Below are 19670 nucleotides of genomic sequence, written 5' to 3'. Positions count from 1 at the left end.
GCATTTCCACAATGATGACTGATGCTGAGCAACATCTTTCTAGATATGTCTCCTAAGGTAAGGGGAACAAAAGTAAAAATAAACTATCAGGACTTCATCAAAAAAAAAAGCTCCTGCACAGCAAAAGAAACAATCAACAAAACTAAATGGCAACCTATTGAATGCTAGAAGATATTTCCAAATGACATATCTGATAAAAGGTGCATATCCAAAATACATAAAGAGCTTATACAAATCAAGCCCCTCCCCCCAAACCCCAATTAATCCAATTAAAAGTGTGAAGAATAAATGAAAAGGTATTTTTCCAAAGAAGACATCAAGATGGCCAACACACACATGAAAAGATGTTCAACATTACTCATCATTGGGTAGTCTTAAAATTCTTAATACCTACTATTTCATTGTAATTTGTAATCAATAATTCTTAAATTACTAGTGAGGCTGGGCATTTATTTACATGTTTAATTGTTCTGATCTCTCTTTTTTGTGTGAGAAATTGTTACTGTTTTTTTCTAGTTTTTATTTGGATTATTGCCATTTTTTTAACCCAAATTTTATTATTTTTAAATTTTGTTAAATAAATGGGCCCCTTTGTCATTTTATTAATTGAAAATATTTCTCATGTGGGCATTTGAGTTTATATTTTAGTAAGCATTTTTATAATCTTACTTAAGTTTGAAATTATGAGTAAAAATGATAGGAAAATATTTCCTGCTCCTGAGGAATAATCTCTTGGATAACATCTACCATTTTCACATTACATTCTATATTTTTAAATTCAAAATGAATTTATTTAAGTTCATGAACTTGCTAAGCATTTCGTAAATTAGAATCGTCTATCCTATCACTGCTAATTTAGATAACAGCATATTAGATATATTTTCTCATGAAAATTATTTTGTAACATTTATAGATTTCATTAAATTATTGCACTGCACTCATAGAAATAGAATGTATTTTGGCAGCCATCCATGAGGCACTTTAATGTATAATATACTCAAACTTTTTCTTTCATCATTTTTATCATTAAGCTATTTATAATGAGTAACATATAGCCCTATAACTTAATTGTATAAACTATCATTGAAAAATATTTAGATGACGTTAATAATTCACTATGACTCAGAATGTAACAAATACATTTGAGAGAATTTTTAAGGTAACAACCGTTTAAGCTTCTTAAAAACATGTTGAATTTTCTAAGGAACAAAAAATTCTGATGATGCCTTATCCAAACTGTCTGAAATGGCTTTTTTCAAACTCCTGATTAGTAAGTCCATTAGCTGATCTCCATGAGATGAAAAAAAGAAAAACAAACAAAAAAAGGCAATATTAAATCAGTTGTTTAAAATATCCTAGTTTAGTCACCTGTGAGATATAGAAATTTTTATTCTACTCAACAAATTTTATTACTGCTTTGGAAAACCATTATCTAGTTCTGGAAAAATAAACCTACAAAAAATCTTAAGGAAAGAAATTTCCTTTTTTTTTTTTTTCCAGCTTTATTGAAATACAATTGACCTACAATATTGTGTTAGTTTAAGGTTTATAATGTGTTGACTTGATCTATATTGCATAATGATTACCACTGTAGTTTTAGCTAATACTCATATAATCTCACATAATTATCATTTCTTTTCCATGCTGAGGATATTTAAGATATAGTCTCTTAGATACTGTCCAGTCTATAATATAGTACTGTCAACTGTAAGTATGATGCTACACATTAGATCTCCCAAACCGCCTCAGCTCATTACTGGAAGTTTAAACCCTTTGACCAACATCTCATTTTCCCCACCCACCCCCAGCTTCTGGTAACCATCATTCTAGTCTCTTGTTTCTATGAATTCAGCTTTTTAGATTCTACATATAAGTGATATTATACAGTATTTGCCTTTTCCATCTGCTTATTACACTTAACATAATATCCTTGAGGTCCATCCATGCGGTTGAAAATAACAAGGTAGTCAAGAGATTTTCTAGTATTTTAATCCCACACTTCATCCATATGAGTCCACAAATATTTTCTCAGAATGATGAATGAACATTTACGTCCCTCGTGACTTTGTTCTAGATCTTTCTATGAAACGTTTAAGAAAAGAAGATCTCTATCTTCTGTGTGTGTCTGATAGAAATACCTTAAAAACTTAGAAGATTAATCAATTATTTGATAGATGATAGATACAGATGAGTACAAGAAGCAAATATCTTTGTGGTCTATAAACAGAAAACCCATAAGGAGTTGAGCATGAAATATTATTATTGTGCTCCAATTTAATAACTGTAATAAATGATCTGTGGACTTGTTTCCAACTTGGCAGAGATAATTTTAGGTAAAATCAGTAACCACAAAATCCAAGACTGGATGTTGGTCCTCTTGTTTGTATAAACCTGGAAATGAAATTTTGGTGTGATTCAGAGCCCAGAGCTTAACTGCTAATGTGAGACTAGCTAACAGTTGTGAACAATGAAAAATAGACTCATAGAAATGTTTGTACTGTATTATGGACAAACATCTCTTGAAGAAGATTCTAGAAGACAGTAAACTGTTAAATAGAGACTTAAAAACACACAAGAAAAATAAGCACTTACAGGCATAGACACACAAATACATAAAAAAGTTCAAACAGAGTGTGGGGGGGATTAGATTATCTTAAAAAACAAAAATAATTCTAATTCCATATGGAACTCTTAAGTGTCAAGAATTGTCGAGACAATTCTCAAAAGGAACAATTGAGTGTTTTGTCTTCCAGATGTCACGTCATTAAATAAGGAGGTAATTTGTTACATGGTAATAGTTAATTTATACACAAAGATTCTAGTCCTCATTCTATATTATACTTTTTAATCATGATTCTGGTCCACTATTAGCTCAATGTTCCTGGATGAGTTATTTGGTTTAAGTTTTATTTCTCTTTTTATAATTGTTATATTTAAAGTTACTTCCAAATAGAAAAATGAAATTTAATATCCTAACAATATACTTTCTTGTGGTCAAAAATAATTTTTTCTTTTCTGTTTTGTTGTTGTTGTTGTTGTTATTTTTAGATTTTACTTATTTAGATAGACCAAGAGAGCAAAACAAGGAGGAGGGGCAAACCAAGAGCAAGAAGCAGACTCCCTACTGAGCAGGGAGTCCAACTCTGGGCTCATCCCATGACCCCATGACCTAGGGATCATGACCTGAGCCAAAGGCAGATGCTTAACTAACTAAGTCATCTGGGTACCCAGGTCAAAAGGAAATTTATGAACATTTTAATGGAATCAAACTTAAATAGTAAATGACATTTTGCAATAACTACATTAAATGTTAATTATTTTATAAAAATCCAGATGATTATAGTTATTTCTAAAGAAGCAGTCCAGTCCCACATCAAAAAAGACAATTATTCCCTCAACTGTTTTTCATTTATATAAATCACAATTTCCTAAATAATGAAATGATTTCTCTAACACCATCTTGCCAATAGTTATATCAATGTCTTATCATACTTTCCATATGAAAGAAGTAGACTTCTCAGGTTTCTATTTCTGTTGATATCTATCACAGTTAAAAGTATATTTAATTTAAATTAAGAAGTAATTTTGAATTAATAAAAAGAGTAATGCAGTATGAAGATATCCACATAGATTATGTTTAAATATTTTCATGTTATTTACTAATTCTTGCTTATGAGTTATTTTAAAGCCACATACACCATAAGTATTTTGTATCATCTGAAATATTATGTTTTATGTTATAATTCTTATAACTAAATAATATAGACTGACTGTACAAATACCTCAACAGGTTGCATGATTTTTCAGTTGTTACCACTTTGGTGACTAGAAAGGTGATATGATTTATTAATATGTTCCTACTCAACCTTTCTGAATAACAATGTGTGAATTTGTGAGCTCTAAATTTGATATATCTAGGTAATACAAGAATAAAAGTAGTTTCTGTGTAAGTTAAAACTTTCTCCTGGCAGTATTGGTAAGGATATCCTACCAAACAAATAAATACCCACAGTCTTTGCATTGATCACCAGTCCTCGGTAATCTATAAAGAAAAAGGGAATATTAAGGAGGAGACCTATATCTATTTCAAGTGTATATCCACCTTTAATGTATGTCAGTAATACAAATTCTTAATATATTTTAATAATTATCATAATAATTTTTAAAAATACTGTCACCTCTTGAGAACAAGAATTCAAACCATTTACCTTAAAAGAGGAACAAAAATACAAAATGCATTTGTTTTTATGAAACAATCTATAAAGATCAAAATAACTGCAAAAAAAAAAAAAAAGGTCAAAAGTGGTTGGATAGTCAACGAGTTAATAAGTGACTTCCTAAATCTGACAGTAAAATGTTTTTTGTTTTTTGTTTTTTTTTTTTGTTTTTTTTTTTTACTTTTTTTAAGGTTTTACTTATTTATTAGAGAGAGGGAGAGAGCATGCAATGGTAGAATGGGAGTAGAGGGAGAGGGATAAGCACACTCCATGTTGAGTGCAGAGCCTAACTTGGGACTGGATCCCAGGACCCCGAGATCATGACCTGAGTTAAAATCAAGAGTCAGAAAGTCAGAAGACCAAGTGAGTGAAACACCCAGGCACCCTTAAAATGTTTTATTTTTAATCAGTGCAACTCCTTGTTGTGAAAGTACATTTTTCATGCTGCTAAAAGTACCCATGTTACAGTTTGTATTTCATGGAAACAAATGGCTTGTTCTTATAAATGTATAAAATATAGGTAGCCTAAAATGGTGTTTGATCTTTTTCATTAGAAAGACGATATAGATGAAGGATGATAAATGATAGATGATGAAAGAAAAGAAAGAAAGAAGAAAGAAAGAAAGAAAGAAAGAAAGAAAGAAAGAAAGAAAGAGAAAGAAAGAAGGAAAAAAGAAAGAAAAAGAAAGAAAGAAAGATGATAGATGATAATCAGGGTGCCTACATAATTTATTATTAAGTATAAGAGAACATTATTTTTAAAAATCTCTCAGACTATGGGGCCCCTGGGTGGCTCAGTGGGTTAAGCCTCTGCCTTCGGCTCAGGTCATGATCTTAGGGTCCTGGGATCGAACCCCCGCATTGGGTTCTCTGTTCAGCAGGGATCCTGCTTCCCTCTCTCTCTCTGCCTGCTTCTCTTCCTACTTGTAATCTCTGTCTGTCAAATAAATAAATACAATCTTTAAAAAAATAAAAAAAGATAAAAATCTCTCAGACTATTTTTATTTTTTAAATTCTAAAATTGTATGAATCTGATGGCAGACCTTGGTAAAAACTGAAGTCAACTTTGAATAGCTCAAACAGTAGAAAAAAACTTCTTCCAAAAATATGTGGCCACTCAAACTTTCCTTCTTCATCCCAGTGACAAACTGGGAACATTCATCTGACACTGCTGTCTTTTTGTTTTCCATAATGCTGGTTACAATTTACTTCAGAAAGACATGAAGGAGTTTTCTTCCCAATAGCTGCAGTGAGAGAGGATTGTACCTTTTATCTGTCTTTTTTTTTTTTTGCAAGATAAATGGAGCAGGTGTAGAGGAATTAATGAAGCAACTGCCAAATTGCAGGGGTCACTGGTGTGTTGAAAGCTATAAATTAGCCAGGTCTAGTGGGAAATTACCCTCTACCTCTATTGAGATTCTGCCATTTCTAAATTCAAGTTCAAGACAAGAGAAAAAGCAATTTGAAAGTGAGAAAGAAAAGTGCTAGTTAGCTTGCATTATTTAGGGTGAAACTCAGTTAAAAACACATACTGGAATATTTATAAATATTAACTTTACAATGAAGTCTAACAATATATATATAGTTAAATTTTATCCTATAGAAGAAAATAGAGTTTATGCTTCATTAAAACCATATTTCTATTTGTAAGGGCAGTTTGAAACTACTAGGAGTACCATATAAACTAGCGTTTATGAAGATACTGATTTGTTGAATTCATATTAAATCCAGTGTTCTTCAGGTAGCTGTTATAAGACTAAGGATTAAAAAGAACTTGAATTAAATATGAAATCGCAGGGTGTACTTCACTCACTTCCTGCCTCCAATTCTTTCTCATTGTTAAATGAAACATCACAGAGAAAGTGCTTTATTTTTAAAATACATTTGCTATAATAAGATAAAAGTTAAAAGGAGAAAGTATTTGAAAATCTTCTGAAATAGTATTAAAATTTGATTAACATTAATTTGTTTCAAAGTTACAGAGAAGCAGAACAAGAACTCTAATGTAGCTGTGATGCAAGGAAAATAACTTATGTATACAACTGACAGACATGCAAATTATGCTGATTTTTATTAGTATCCTGCTCTTAAAAGAATCTACAATTTTAGTTCAAATATACATAAATTCTTTTAAAGGATTAATATAATATTCCACAAATATAATATTAGAAATATAATATTCTAAGAATCAGGCAAAGATAGAAAAATATGGTTTGATCTGGAAAATGAATCAAAAAGTAGTAAAAATAATGTGTATTTCATATGTCTTTATGTAGAGGTCAGACGTACAGTTGGGAATGACTTTTCTTAAATTTATACTATCCTTGTCCATGAGTATGCTCTACTTTTATTATTTACTTACTGGTGTCCACATAAAAATTTCTCTCTTCTCCAAGGAATATGTTTCAATGTGTTTCATAAATATTTTAAAATATATCTGTATCATTATAAAATATATAGGATTTTTAATTTTACTTTATGATGTTGGAAATATTTTTTTCATTTTTTTTTAGTTTTATTCATTCAGCATTGTTATATAGCATTATGTAATTTACCCAGCATTATGTAATGTATGTACCATACATACCATTATGTATGCCAACAATGTTGTACTTCTTATATATTAACTGTTTGTAATTGCTGTAATGCTGCGTAATGCTGCCCGTGTGCATTAATCACATTTCACCTATACTTCCTCATATTCAGGGGATACACATTTTTTCCAATAAACAGTTGCACATAATTACACGAAAGGAAAATCTCCACAAATGTTCTTTATGGATCAAGGCAAGCATTTCTGTTCCTTTATGTACAGGGTGGATGCTGGATTCTAAAGTGAATATTTGCCTTAGTTCATTTTATTCTTCTGAGGTGACCTCTGGAATGGCTATATTGTTTTATAGACTTGCAATCAACATATTAGACAACTGTTTCCCCAAATAACGATGGATTTATCTGCTCTACAGATTCCCCCACTAATGAATTTCCTGTTCATTAACTATCCCTAATTTTCAAATATTTACTTTGAGTATATTGAGGATAATTTTTATATTCCAGAGATTAATCCATTTTCAGGTTTAGATGGTGCAAACATCCTCTCATACTGTTATCTTTCTCTTATTTGGTAGAGTTTTTGTTGAACAGAAATTTTTAATATGTATGTACATAGTCAAATTCATAATTTTGCTTATGATATATTCTTTGGGGAGTTGTTTAATATGTGAATCTCTATCCCTGAGTAAGAATTAAATTATCTGCATTTTCTTTGATTACACTGGCAGTCTTTTCCCTCCCATTTGACAATCAGTCATTGAAGTGTATTTTTTCTATATAATATAGTGTAAATGTTTAGCTCTAGTTTTCTCTAAATGGTAGTTTTTTTCCCTAAATGATAATTTTTTTTCCAAATGACTTGGCAAAAATTCATCCTTTTCCCACTGGTATGTGGTATCACTTTTATCACGGTACAATTTCTTATATGTATGTGCATCTAATACTAAGCTTTCAATACTGGTTTGTTTGTTAATTTCATTCTTAGGACTATATTGTTTTTACTATGATTTTGTAATAACCACTATCCATGAACTTTATACATCCATAAAATTTCTAGGGTAAGTTGTTTGAAGACATCAGTAAAATCCTTCTATTACTATTATAGGGATTACATTTAATGTATTGATCAATGATGTGGAAAGAAATAAAATATTATAATGTTAAATAATTTCATCATGAAGAAAGTATAATTTATCATTGACTCGTCATCTTTTATGTATAGCAGTGAAGTTTTAAAGTTTATCAATCCGGTGCTCACTTTGGCGGCACATCTATGAAAATTGGAATGACACAGAGAAGATTAGCATGGCCCCTGTGTAAGGACGACATGTAAACTTTATCAATCCTATCATCCTTTTATTGTCCTATACCTTCATTCTTTCAATTCCTAGACCCCTACTTAAAAGTTTAGATCCTTTGACATCTAAATTATCTTCCTAATGCTTAAATCCCATATTTCATCATTATAAAATCTCACTTACATACACCCACAACTATGTTCCACAAAGCACTATTTTCATAATGCAAGCATGAAAAAGCCCAATCCGTGTCCACAGGACAGTCAAATGTGGGTTGTAAAGCAAAGATGAAACCTCCTTGAATAGTCCTACTTTGAATCTAGGAACTCTATCATTAATTATGCCCTTGCTGATGCCTATGGATACTACTGTATTTCTGTAGTTCACTTCCCTTTTTATTTCCTAATTCATACTCTTCTCTTCAAATATCTCCTCTTTGAATCTTACTCTCAACAGATGACATTGCTTTTTATTTCACTGACAAAACTAAAAGAAGTGGCGGGGGGGGGGGGGGGTTGCACGTGACCTCACCAACCTCCCATTGTCCCAGACTTATTTGTTGCTTTACCCTCATTTTTCTCAGATTCAACATTAGTGCATATCAGGATGTCACCCTCACTTCCTGTTCATTCTAGTGCTCACTCTGTAGGTGATATAAAGTATCATTTATGTGCTGGGGGCACCTGGGTGGCTCAGTTGGTTAAGCAACTGACTGTTGATTTTGGCTCAGGTCATGATCTCCGGGTCACAGGATTGAGACTCTTCATGCTCTGCACTCAGCAGGGAGTCAGTTTATGGATTTTCTTTCTCTCTCCCTCTGCTCCTTCCCCTGCACACTCATGCAAGCTCTCTCTCTTCCTTTCTCTCTCTCAAATAAGTAAATGAATAAATCTTTTAAAATTTTTTTTAAAAAGTATAATTTATGTGCTGGCTATTCCCGATTTAATGAGCTGCCCAGGTTGTTCCCAACTTGTAGATACATGCATTCAAGTGCCTTCTCAATAATGTCCACCTAGACAAAATGTTTCCACAGCTTCACATATCCAAAGTGGGAGTCCCAACGTCTTCCCACAAAACCCAGCTGCATCGGTATTCTTCTCAGCAAATCGCACTTTTGTTCAGTCAGTAACTTAGGTGATTAACAAACTTATTACTTATCAATAATTTGTCCCAATTTCTACTGTAGTAGATGAGACCATGTTACTAATCCTAGCCTTTAGAACATGTGCAAAAGTGATGTATATCATAGGAAGTCCTTGACTGAAAATAAATACCACTTAGAATCCTCTGTGACATTTTGTGCTCTGGTGGCTTGTGTGAAGACAATCTCAGACCATGTGTAAAGAAGCAGAGTCATATAATGGAAGGGGCCAGGATCCCTGCTTTATTGCTTGGATGAGATTCTCTTGATCAAAAAAAATTACACGGGGGGGTGGGAGTCAAGATGGCGGAGAAGTAGCAGCTGAGACTACTTCAGGTTGCAGGAGATCAGCTAGATAGCTTATCTAAAGATTGCAAACACCTACAAATCCAACGGGAGATCGAAGAGAAGAAGAACAGCAATTCTAGAAACAGAAAATCAACCACTTTCTGAAAGGTAGGACTGGCGGAGAAGTGAATCCAAAGGGACGGGAAGGTAGACCACGGGGGGAGGGGCTGGCTCCCTGCAAGCGGCGGAGCAACGGAGCACAAAATCAGGACTTTTAAAAGTCTGTTCCACTGAGGGACATCGCTCCAGAGGCTTAACTGGGGTGAAGCCCACGCAGGGCCAGTGTGGCCTCAGGTCCCGCAGGGTCACAGAAGGATCGGGGTGTCTGAGTGTCGCAGAGCTTGCAGGTATTAGAACGGGGAAGCCGGCTACAGAGACAGAGCCGAGGAGTGAGCTCACAGCTCGGGCTTACCTTGAACCAGTGACAGGCTCGGTGAGCTCGGAGCGCGGCCGGAGGCCAGGCAGACAGGAGTAATTGGGCGCTGTTCCCTGAGGGCGCACTGAGGAGTGGGGCCCCGAGCTCTCGGCTCCTCTGGGCTGGAGACTGGGAGGCCGCCATCTTCCTTCCCGTCCTCCGGACTCTACGGAAAGCGCTCAGGAAACAAAAGCTCCCGAAAGCAAACCCGAGCGGATTACTCAGCCCGGCCCCTGGTAAGGGCGGTGCAACTCCACCTGGGGCAAAGACACTTGAGAATCACTACAACAGGCCCCTCCCCCAGATCAACAAGAAACCCAGCCAGGACCAAGTTCACTTACGAGGAGTGCAGTTTCAATACCAAGGAGAGCAGCGGAATTCCAGAGGAGGAGAAAGCAAAGCACGGATCTCATGGCTTTCTCCCCATGATTCTTTAGCCTTGCAGTTAATTTAATTTTTTTTTTCCTTTTTCAATTTTTTTTCTCTTCTTCTGCTAAAATTTTTTTAACTTTTACCCTTTTCTTTTTTAACGTTTTTTAACTAGTTTATCTAATATATATATTTTTTCCTTTTTATATTTTTTCATTATTGGTTTTCTTTTTTTATTTGTTTCTTTTTTCTTTTTTCTTCTTTTTTTTTTTTCTCTTTCTCAACCTCTTTTTATCCCCTCCCCCCTCCCTCACGATTTGGGATCTCTTCTGATTTGGCTAAAGCATATTTTCCTGGGGTTGTTGCCACCCTTTTAGTATTTTACTTACTCCTTCATATAATCTTATCTGGACAAAATGACAAGGCGGAAAAATTCACCACAAAAAAAAGAACAAGAGGCAGTACCAAAGGCTAGGGACCTAATCAATACAGACATTGGTAATATGTCAGATCTAGAGTTCAGAATGATGATTCTCAAGGTTCTAGCTGGGCTCGAAAAAGGCATGGAAGATATTAGAGAAACCCTCTCGGGAGATATAAAAGCCCTTTCCGGAGAAATAAAAGAACTAAAATCTAATCAAGTTGAAATAAAAAAAGCTATTAATGAGGTGCAATCAAAAATGGAGGCTCTCACTGCTAGGATAAATGAGGCAGAAGAAAGAATTAGCGATATAGAAGACCAAATGACAGAGAATAAAGAAGCTGAGCAAAAGAGGGACAAACAACTACTGGACCACGAGGGCAGAATTCGAGAGATAAGTGACACCATAAGACGAAACAACATTAGAATAATTGGGATTCCAGAAGAAGAAGAAAGAGAGAGGGGAGCAGAAGGTATATTGGAGAGAATTATTGGAGAGAATTTCCCCAATATGGCAAAGGGAACAAATATCAAAATCCAGGATGTTCAGAGAACCCACCTCAAGATCAATAAGAATAGGTCCATACCCCGTCACCTAATAGTAAAATTTACAAGTCTTAGTGACAAAGAGAAAATCCTGAGAGCAGCCCGGGAGAAGAAGTCTGTAACATACAATGGTAAAAATATTAGATTGGCAGCAGACTTATCCACAGAGACCTGGGAGGCCAGAAAGAGCTGGCATGATATATTCAGAGCACTAAATGAGAAAAACATGCAGCCAAGAATACTATATCCAGCTAGGCTATCATTGAAAATAGAAGGAGAGATTAAAAGCTTCCAGGACAAACAAAAACTGAAAGAATTTGCAAACACCAAGCCAGCTCTACAGGAAATATTGAAAGGGGTCCTCTAAGCAAAGAGAGAGCCTAAAAGTAGTAGATCAGAAAGGAACAGAAACAATATATAATAACAGTCACCTTACAGGCACTACAATGGCACTAAATTCATATCTCTCAATAGTCACCCTGAATGTTAATGGGCTAAATGCCCCAGTCAAAAGACACAGGGTATCAGAATGGATAAAAAAACAAAACCCATCTATATGTTGCCTACAAGAAACTCATTTTAAACCCGAAGACACCTCCAGATTTAAAGTGAGGGGGTGGAAAAGAATTTACCATGCTAATGGACATCAGAAGAAAGCAGGAGTGGCAATCCTTATATCAGATCAATTAGATTTTAAAACAAAGACTATAATAAGAGATGAGGAAGGACACTATATCATACTCAAAGGATCTGTCCAACAAGAAGATCTAACAATTTTAAATATCTATGCCCCTAACGTGGGAGCAGCCAACTATATAAACCAATTAATAACAAAATCAAAGAAACACATCGACAACAATACAATAATAGTATGGGACTTTAGCACTCCCCTCACTGAAATGGACAGATCATCCAAGCAAAAGATCAACAAGGAAATAAAGGCCTTAAATGACACACTGGACCCGATGGACATCACAGATATATTCAGAACATTTCATCCCAAAGCAACAGAATACACATTCTTTCTAGTGCACATGGAATATTCTCCAGAATAGATCACATCCTTGGTTCTAAATCAGGTCTCAACCGGTATCAAAAGATTGGGATCATTCCCTGCATATTTTCAGACCACAATGCTCTGAAGCTAGAACTCAATCACAAGAGGAAATTTGGAAAGAACCCAAATACATGGCGACTAAACAGCATCCTTCTAAAGAATGAATGGGTCACCCAGGAAATTAAAGAAGAATTGAAAAAATTCATGGAAACAAATGATAATGAAAATACAATGGTTCAAAATCTGTGGTACACAGCAAAGGCAGTCCTGAGAGGAAAATATATAGCGGTACAAGCCTTTCTCAAGAAACAAGAAAGGTCTCAGGTAAACAACCTAACCCTACACCTAAAGGAGCTGGAGAAAGAACAAGAAAGAAACCCTAAACCCAGCAGGAGAAGAGAAGTCATAAAGATCAGAGCAGAAATCAATGAAATAGAAACCAAAAAAACAATAGAACAAATCAACGAAACTAGGAGCTAGTTCTTTGAAAGATTTAATTAAGATTGATAAGCCCCTGGCCAGACTTATCAAAAAGAAAAGAGAAAGGACCCAAATCAATAAAATCATGAATGAAAGAGGAGAGATCACAACTAACACCAAAGAAATACAGACAATTATAAGAACATATTATGAGCAACTCTATGCCAACAAATTTGACAATCTGGAAGAAATGGATGCATTCCTAGAGACATATAAACTACCACAACTGAACCAGGAAGAAATAGAAAGCCTGAACAGACCCATAACCAATAAGGAGATTGAAACAGTCATCAAAAATCTCCAAACAAACAAAAGCCCAGGGCCAGATGGCTTCCCGGGGGAATTCTACCAAACATTTAAAGAAGAACTAATCCCTATTCTCCTGAGACTGTTCCAAAAAATAGAAATGGAAGGAAAACTTCCAAACTCATTTTATGAGGCCAGCATCACCTTGATCCCCAAACCAGACAAGGATCCCATCAAAAAAGAGAACTACAGACCAATATCCTTGATGAACACAGATGCAAAAATTCTCACCAAAATACTAGCCAATAGGATTCAACAGTACATTAAAAGGATTATTCACCACTACCAAGTGGGATTTATTCCAGGGCTGCAAGCTTGGTTCAACATCCGCAAATCAATCAATGTGATAAAACACATTAATAAAAGAAAGAACAGGAACCATATGATACTCTCAATAGATGCTGAAAAAGCATTTGACAAAGTACAGCATCCCTTCCTGATCAAAACTCTTCAAAGTGTAGGGATAGAGGGCACATACCTCAATATTATCAAAGCCATCTATGAAAAACCCATCGCAAATATCATTCTCAATGAAGAAAAACTGAAAGCTTTTCCGCTAAGGTCAGGAACACGGCAGGGATGTCCGTTATCACCACTGCTATTCAACATAGTACTAGAATTCCTAGCCTCAGCAATCAGACAACAAAAAGAAATTAAAGGCATCCAAATTGGCAAAGAAGAAGTCAAACTATCACTCTTCGCAGATGATATGATACTATATCTGGAAAACCCAAAAGACTCCACTCCAAAACTGCTAGAACTTGTACAGGAATTCAGTAAAGTGTCAGGATATAAAATCAATGCACAGAAATCAGTCGCATTTCTCTACACCAACAACAAGACAGAAGAAAGAGAAATTAAGGAGTCCATCCCATTTACAATTGCACCGAAAACTATAAGATACCTAGGAATAAACCTAACCAAAGAGACTAAGAATCTATACACAGAAAACTATAAAGTACTCATGAAAGAAATTGAGGAAGACACAAAGAAATGGAAAAATGTTCCATGCTCCTGGATTGGAAGAATAAATATTGTGAAAATGTCTATGCTACCTAAAGCAATCTACACATTTAATGCAATTCCTATCAAAGTACCATCCATTTTTTTCAAAGAAATGGAACAAATAATCCTAAAATTTATATGGAACCAGAAAAGACCGCGAATAGCCAAAGGAATATTGAAAAAGAAAGCCAGAGTTGGTGGCATCACAATTCCGGACTTCAAGCTCTATTACAAAGCTGTCATCATCAAGACAGCATGGTACTGGCACAAAAACAGACACATAGATCAATGGAACAGAATAGAGAGCCCAGAAATAGACCCTCAACTCTATGGTCAACTAATCTTCGACAAAGCAGGAAAGAATGTCCAATGGAAAAAAGACAGCCTCTTCAATAAATGGTGTTGGGAAAATTGGACAGCCACATGCAGAAAAATGAAATTGGATCATTTCCTTACACCACACACGAAAATAAACTCAAAATGGATGAAGGACCTCAATGTGAGAAAGGAATCCATCAACATCCTTGAGGAGAACACAGGCAGCAACCTCTTTGACCTCAGCCGCAGCAACATCTTCCTAGGAACATCGCCAAAGGCAAGGGAAGCAAGGGCAAAAATGAACTATTGGGATTTTATCAAGATCAAAAGCTTTTGCACAGCAAAGGAAACAGTTCACAAAACCAAAAGACAACTGACAGAATGGGAGAAGATATTTGCAAACGACCTATCAGATAAAGGGCTAGTGTCCAGAATCTATAAAGAACTTAGCAAACTCAACACCCAAAGAACAAATAATCCAATCAAGAAATGGGCAGAAGACATGAACAGACATTTCTGCAAAGAAGACATCCAGATGGCCAACAGACACATGAAAAAGTGCTCCATATCACTCGGCATCAGGGAAATACAAATCAAAACCACAATGAGATACCACCTCACACCAGTCAGAATGGCTAAAATTAACAAGTCAGGAAATGACAGATGCTGGCGAGGATGCGGAGAAAGGGGAACCCTCCTACACTGTTGGTGGGAATGCAAGCTGGTGCAAGCACTCTGGAAAACAGCATGGAGGTTCCTCAAAATGTTGAAAATAGAACTACCCTATGACCCAGCAATTGCACTGCTGGGTATTTACCCTAAAGATACAAACGTAGTGATCCGAAGGGGCACGTGCACCCGAATGTTTATAGCAGCAATGTCTACAATAGCCAAACTATGGAAAGAACCTAGATGTCCATCAACAGACGAATGGATAAAGAAGATGTGGTATATATATATACAATGGAATACTATGCAGCCATCAAAAGAAATGAAATCTTGCCATTTGCGACAACGTGGATGGAACTAGAGGGTATCATGCTTAGCGAAATAAGTCAATCGGAGAAAGACAACTATCATATGATCTCCCTGATATGAGGGAGAGGAGATGCAACATGGGGGGTTAATGGGGTAGGAGAAGAGTAAATGAAACAAGTTGGGATTGGGAGGGAGACAAACCATAAGTGACTCTTAATCTTACAAAACAAACTGAGGGTTGCTGGGGGGAGGGGGGTTGGGAGAGTGGGGGTGGGGTTATGGACATTGGGTAGGGTATGTGCTATGGTGAGTGCTGTGAAGTGTGTAAACCTGGAGATTCACAGACCTGTACCCCTGGGGGGAAAAAAAAATATATGTTTATAAAAAATAAAATTAAAAAAAAAATTACACAGATTGATGGGGTACCTGGGGGAGACAGTGCATTAATCATCCAACTCTTGGTTTCAGCTAAGGTCCTGATCTCAGAGTTGTGAGTTGGAGCCCTATATGGGCTCTGAATTCAGTGTGGAGTCCGCTTAAGACTTTCTCTCCTTCTCTCTCTGACCCTCCCCCGGCTCCTACCTCTCCTTCTAGGCATGTGCTTTCTCTGTCTAAAAGAAGTAAATAAAATCTATTAAAAAAACACAGCAGACTGATCTGTGTGCAAGAAATGTACAAGTGCTAAATCCCTCACATTTGAAGAGTTTATTTGTTCAGAAAATAAAATGATAATAAGCCTAAATATCTTGAACCATTTGAAGTCTTCATACTGCACATTCGTTCATCAACTGCATTCATAATTTGACCATCTTTTCAATATCTCTGTTGGCAGTCTTCTACCCTGTTCTAAGTCCCAATTATCTCCTAACAAGATTATTGCATTAGCCGTAGAAATATTTCCCTTGGAAACACATTTATATCTTGGTCTACTATAATTTTTGTTTTAAAATGATCCTGCTAAAACTTAAATCAGATAATGCCACACTATGGCTCCAAACCGTAGAGGAACTCCCTTCTGAGAATAGCTACATAGATTTATATGTACTTTCTCTTCTTCATTATGTCTTTGATCTGCTCTTCTACCTTTGCAGCCTCCCACTCCGCTGGCTACTTTATAGGTCCTTAATACGCCAAGTGAAGTCACATTTTTACTTTTACTTTAGCTCTTCTTTCTGCTTAAAAGGCTTCCAGCCCAAGAAATATGCAAAGCTCTCTCATTCCCTTCATCCAGGCACTGGTTCAAATTTGTTGGATGAGCATATAGCCATGCATCTTTCTCTTTTATTTTTGTGATTTCCATTTCATGACAAGAATCTGTTCTCAGTTTTATGCCTTTATAAACAATGCACGTCTACGAGCATATTGGAAACTTCTCCAGTAAAGTATTTACCTAAGTTATATATCTTGTGTTAGAATTGAATTGTTGGGTCATGAGATGAGATGGTTAAAATATACGAGGTAGTGGTTATTTATATTACCACCAACAATGGATGAATATTACAGAAAGTCAAACTCCAGCAAAACTTAAAGTTGTCCATTTTTCATTTTTTTTATTTTTAATTTTTTTTCTGATAATTTAATGGACGGGTTTTAATTTTCAGAGCCCTGATCACTAACACATTTGGACAACTTTTTAGACATTTATGGACCATTTGCCACAATGTGTTTTGTCAAATATGTTCAAATTTTTAGCCTTTTTTCTTCTGTGATTGTGTGTGTGTGTGTGTGTGTGTGTGTGTGTGTGTATGTGCCGTCTGTATGACTTACTTTTAGTTCCTTATGCATTGTATCAGTTAAAAATGTTTCTCTCCAAATTGACTGGTCTTTTAAAATTTTTCCCTCTCTTGTAATAATGCACGTTAATGATCCTAAGTTATTCATTTGTTTAGTTTTCAGTTTTTTGCTCTGATTAAAATTTTTTATATACTCCATTTTGATTTGACAGTTTTGTTAAAAAAAATAAAAATAATAGTGGAGTAAGAATCAAATATCTTGTCAACAACCACATTAGAGTAGTTTCCAGTGCCTTCTTGTTATTTTTGAACAGTCTCATGAAGGATTTATTGCATTTATCAGAATAACATGTATAGTACCTTTTACCTTTAAAATTCTCAGCAACTTTAAATGTGTCAATTTTTCACCCTCAGTGCTAAAGAATATTTTTCCTGTATCTCAAGTCAGTGATAGTGTAATTGTTTTTTTTGAGGACAATGTATCTTATTTTTAGCTATTTTTATGATAACAAAACAAAACAAAACAAAACAAAAACCCTTTGATTTCAGGAATTTTGCTATGGTATACAGAGTGTGGTTTTCTTTGGTTTTATCCTACAGTAGGTTCACTCACCTTGAATTAGTTGTTATGCACAAGTTTTCCTTAATCACTTCTTTGAATTCCCTTTTGCACTTCTACCTTGCTTTTCTATTGTATTTTTTCCTCTTGATCTTTTCAGCAAATTAACTTCCTTCTTTCCTTCCTCCCCCCCTCCCTCACTCCCTCTTTTCTTGCTCTCTTGCTTTCTTTCTGCTAATTATTACTTTGTGTTGACCTGCTATTCTGTACCTTTAACTAATTTTAGACATTGAATTTTTCCATTTGAGCATATGGTTATGATTATTCTCAAGGTGTCAAATTTCTTGCAAAATTCTCCCTTTTATCTATTTTAGTCACAATTTTATGTATCTTTTTCATTGTATTAGGCATAGTTTTATCTATTTTTTTCTGCTAAGTCAAAATTCTTGACCATTTTCACATTTGCTATTGCTTAATTTTCTCTAAAACATCTGTCATATTTTGGTCTATTTAAATGTCTAATAATTTTTATGGTATGCTAAACTGTATATTTAAAGTTATTATAGAGAATCCAGATGCTGTTTTCTTTCACCAGGGAAGATTTTCTAACTCATCTGTTGTACAGATAGAGCAAGGATGTCATTTCAATCCTAACACACTGCTGGATGGAAATTGGAGGATATTTGATAAATCTCTACTTCATTCTTGTCCATTGAGCATGGGCTCTTGGGTTTTTTGATTGAGACTTTATCAAGTTTTTATGGCCTCACTCCTGAAAGACCACAGAATATTCATTGTTATTATTATTTTTTTTTAAGATTGTATTTATTTATTTCACAGACAGAGAGATCACAAGTAGACAGAGAGGCAGGCAGAGAGAGAGGGAGAAGCAGGCTCCCTGCTGAGCAGAGAGCCCAATGCGGGGGCCTGATGTCAGGATCCCGAGATCATGACCTGAGCTGAAGGCTGAGGCTTAACCCACTGAGCCACCCAGGCACCCCATATTCATTGTTATTCTTAAACATTTCCCCAGTTTGTATTTCCAGTCTCCCACCCCAGTGTAGAACAAATCTCCAGGTATATCAGCAGGCAAAGACTAGCTACGTGCTTTGTTCCTTGAGCATAGTGACAATGCAGGGAATTTTACTCTGCCTTTAAAAAAGACACATTCAGTCTAGATCTCTGTCCTCTTGGGCATCCCCAGAATGCAAATATTCTTTGGAGGTATTTAGGCATATAGTTCATCATCCTTAAGTTTTAAGATTTTGATTAACAATAACTTTTTTGTTTTTTCTTTCCTCCAGCATTCTTAGTTTGCCTACAAAGATCCCAAACCTATGCCCAAATCCAGACTTGGATGAGACACCCAGCTTAATAAACAAAATACAAGCAATGCTAGTGAACATCAGCTTAATTTAGATAGACTCTCATCTCTCTTGAAAGAGGTAATCTTTCTAAATTTTTTTTTTAAAGATTTTATTTATTTGACAGACAGAGATCACAAGTAGGCAGAGAGGCAGGCAGAGAGAGGAGTAAGCAGGCTCCCCGCTGAGCAGAGAGCCTGATGCGGGACTCCATCCCAGGACTCTGGGATCATGACCTAAGCCAAAGGCAGAGGCTTTAACCCACTGAGCCGCCCATTAGGCGCCCCCTAATCTTTCTAAAATTAAAAAAAAAAATCTATTACTATGCTGTGAAACTAATAGTAATTCAGTTAGAAATAGCAATTAGATAAATGAAAATTGCTATTAAATTTCTTCTCAGTTTAGCTCAAGATTTGGCACTAAATGAATACTAATTTTTTAAAAAATATATTTGTTTTTTAGAACTTTCTTATTTTGACATTTGTGAATCAGTGACTGTGGGCCTGCTAGTATCCCTACCTACTTTCCGATTGGAAAATACAAAGCAAAACACTTTATTTTC

At 35.3% G+C, this 19670-nt stretch overlaps 1 non-coding gene across 1 annotated transcript; it reads left to right on the top strand.

Annotated features, from left to right (window-relative positions):
- The first annotated feature begins 8020 nt into the window (after positions 1 to 8020).
- Positions 8021 to 8128, top strand: LOC116879660. The gene has a single exon (XR_004385076.1). It is a non-coding gene; the product is annotated as a U6 spliceosomal RNA (small nuclear RNA).
- Positions 8129 to 19670: the final 11542 nt, after the last annotated feature.

This window comes from Lontra canadensis, unplaced genomic scaffold, assembly GCF_010015895.1.
Source record: "Lontra canadensis isolate GAN:19392208 unplaced genomic scaffold, GSC_riverotter_1.0 scaffold62, whole genome shotgun sequence".
Classification (NCBI taxonomy): Eukaryota; Metazoa; Chordata; class Mammalia; order Carnivora; family Mustelidae; genus Lontra; species Lontra canadensis.
This window is presented reverse-complemented; position numbering and strand designations above follow the sequence as displayed.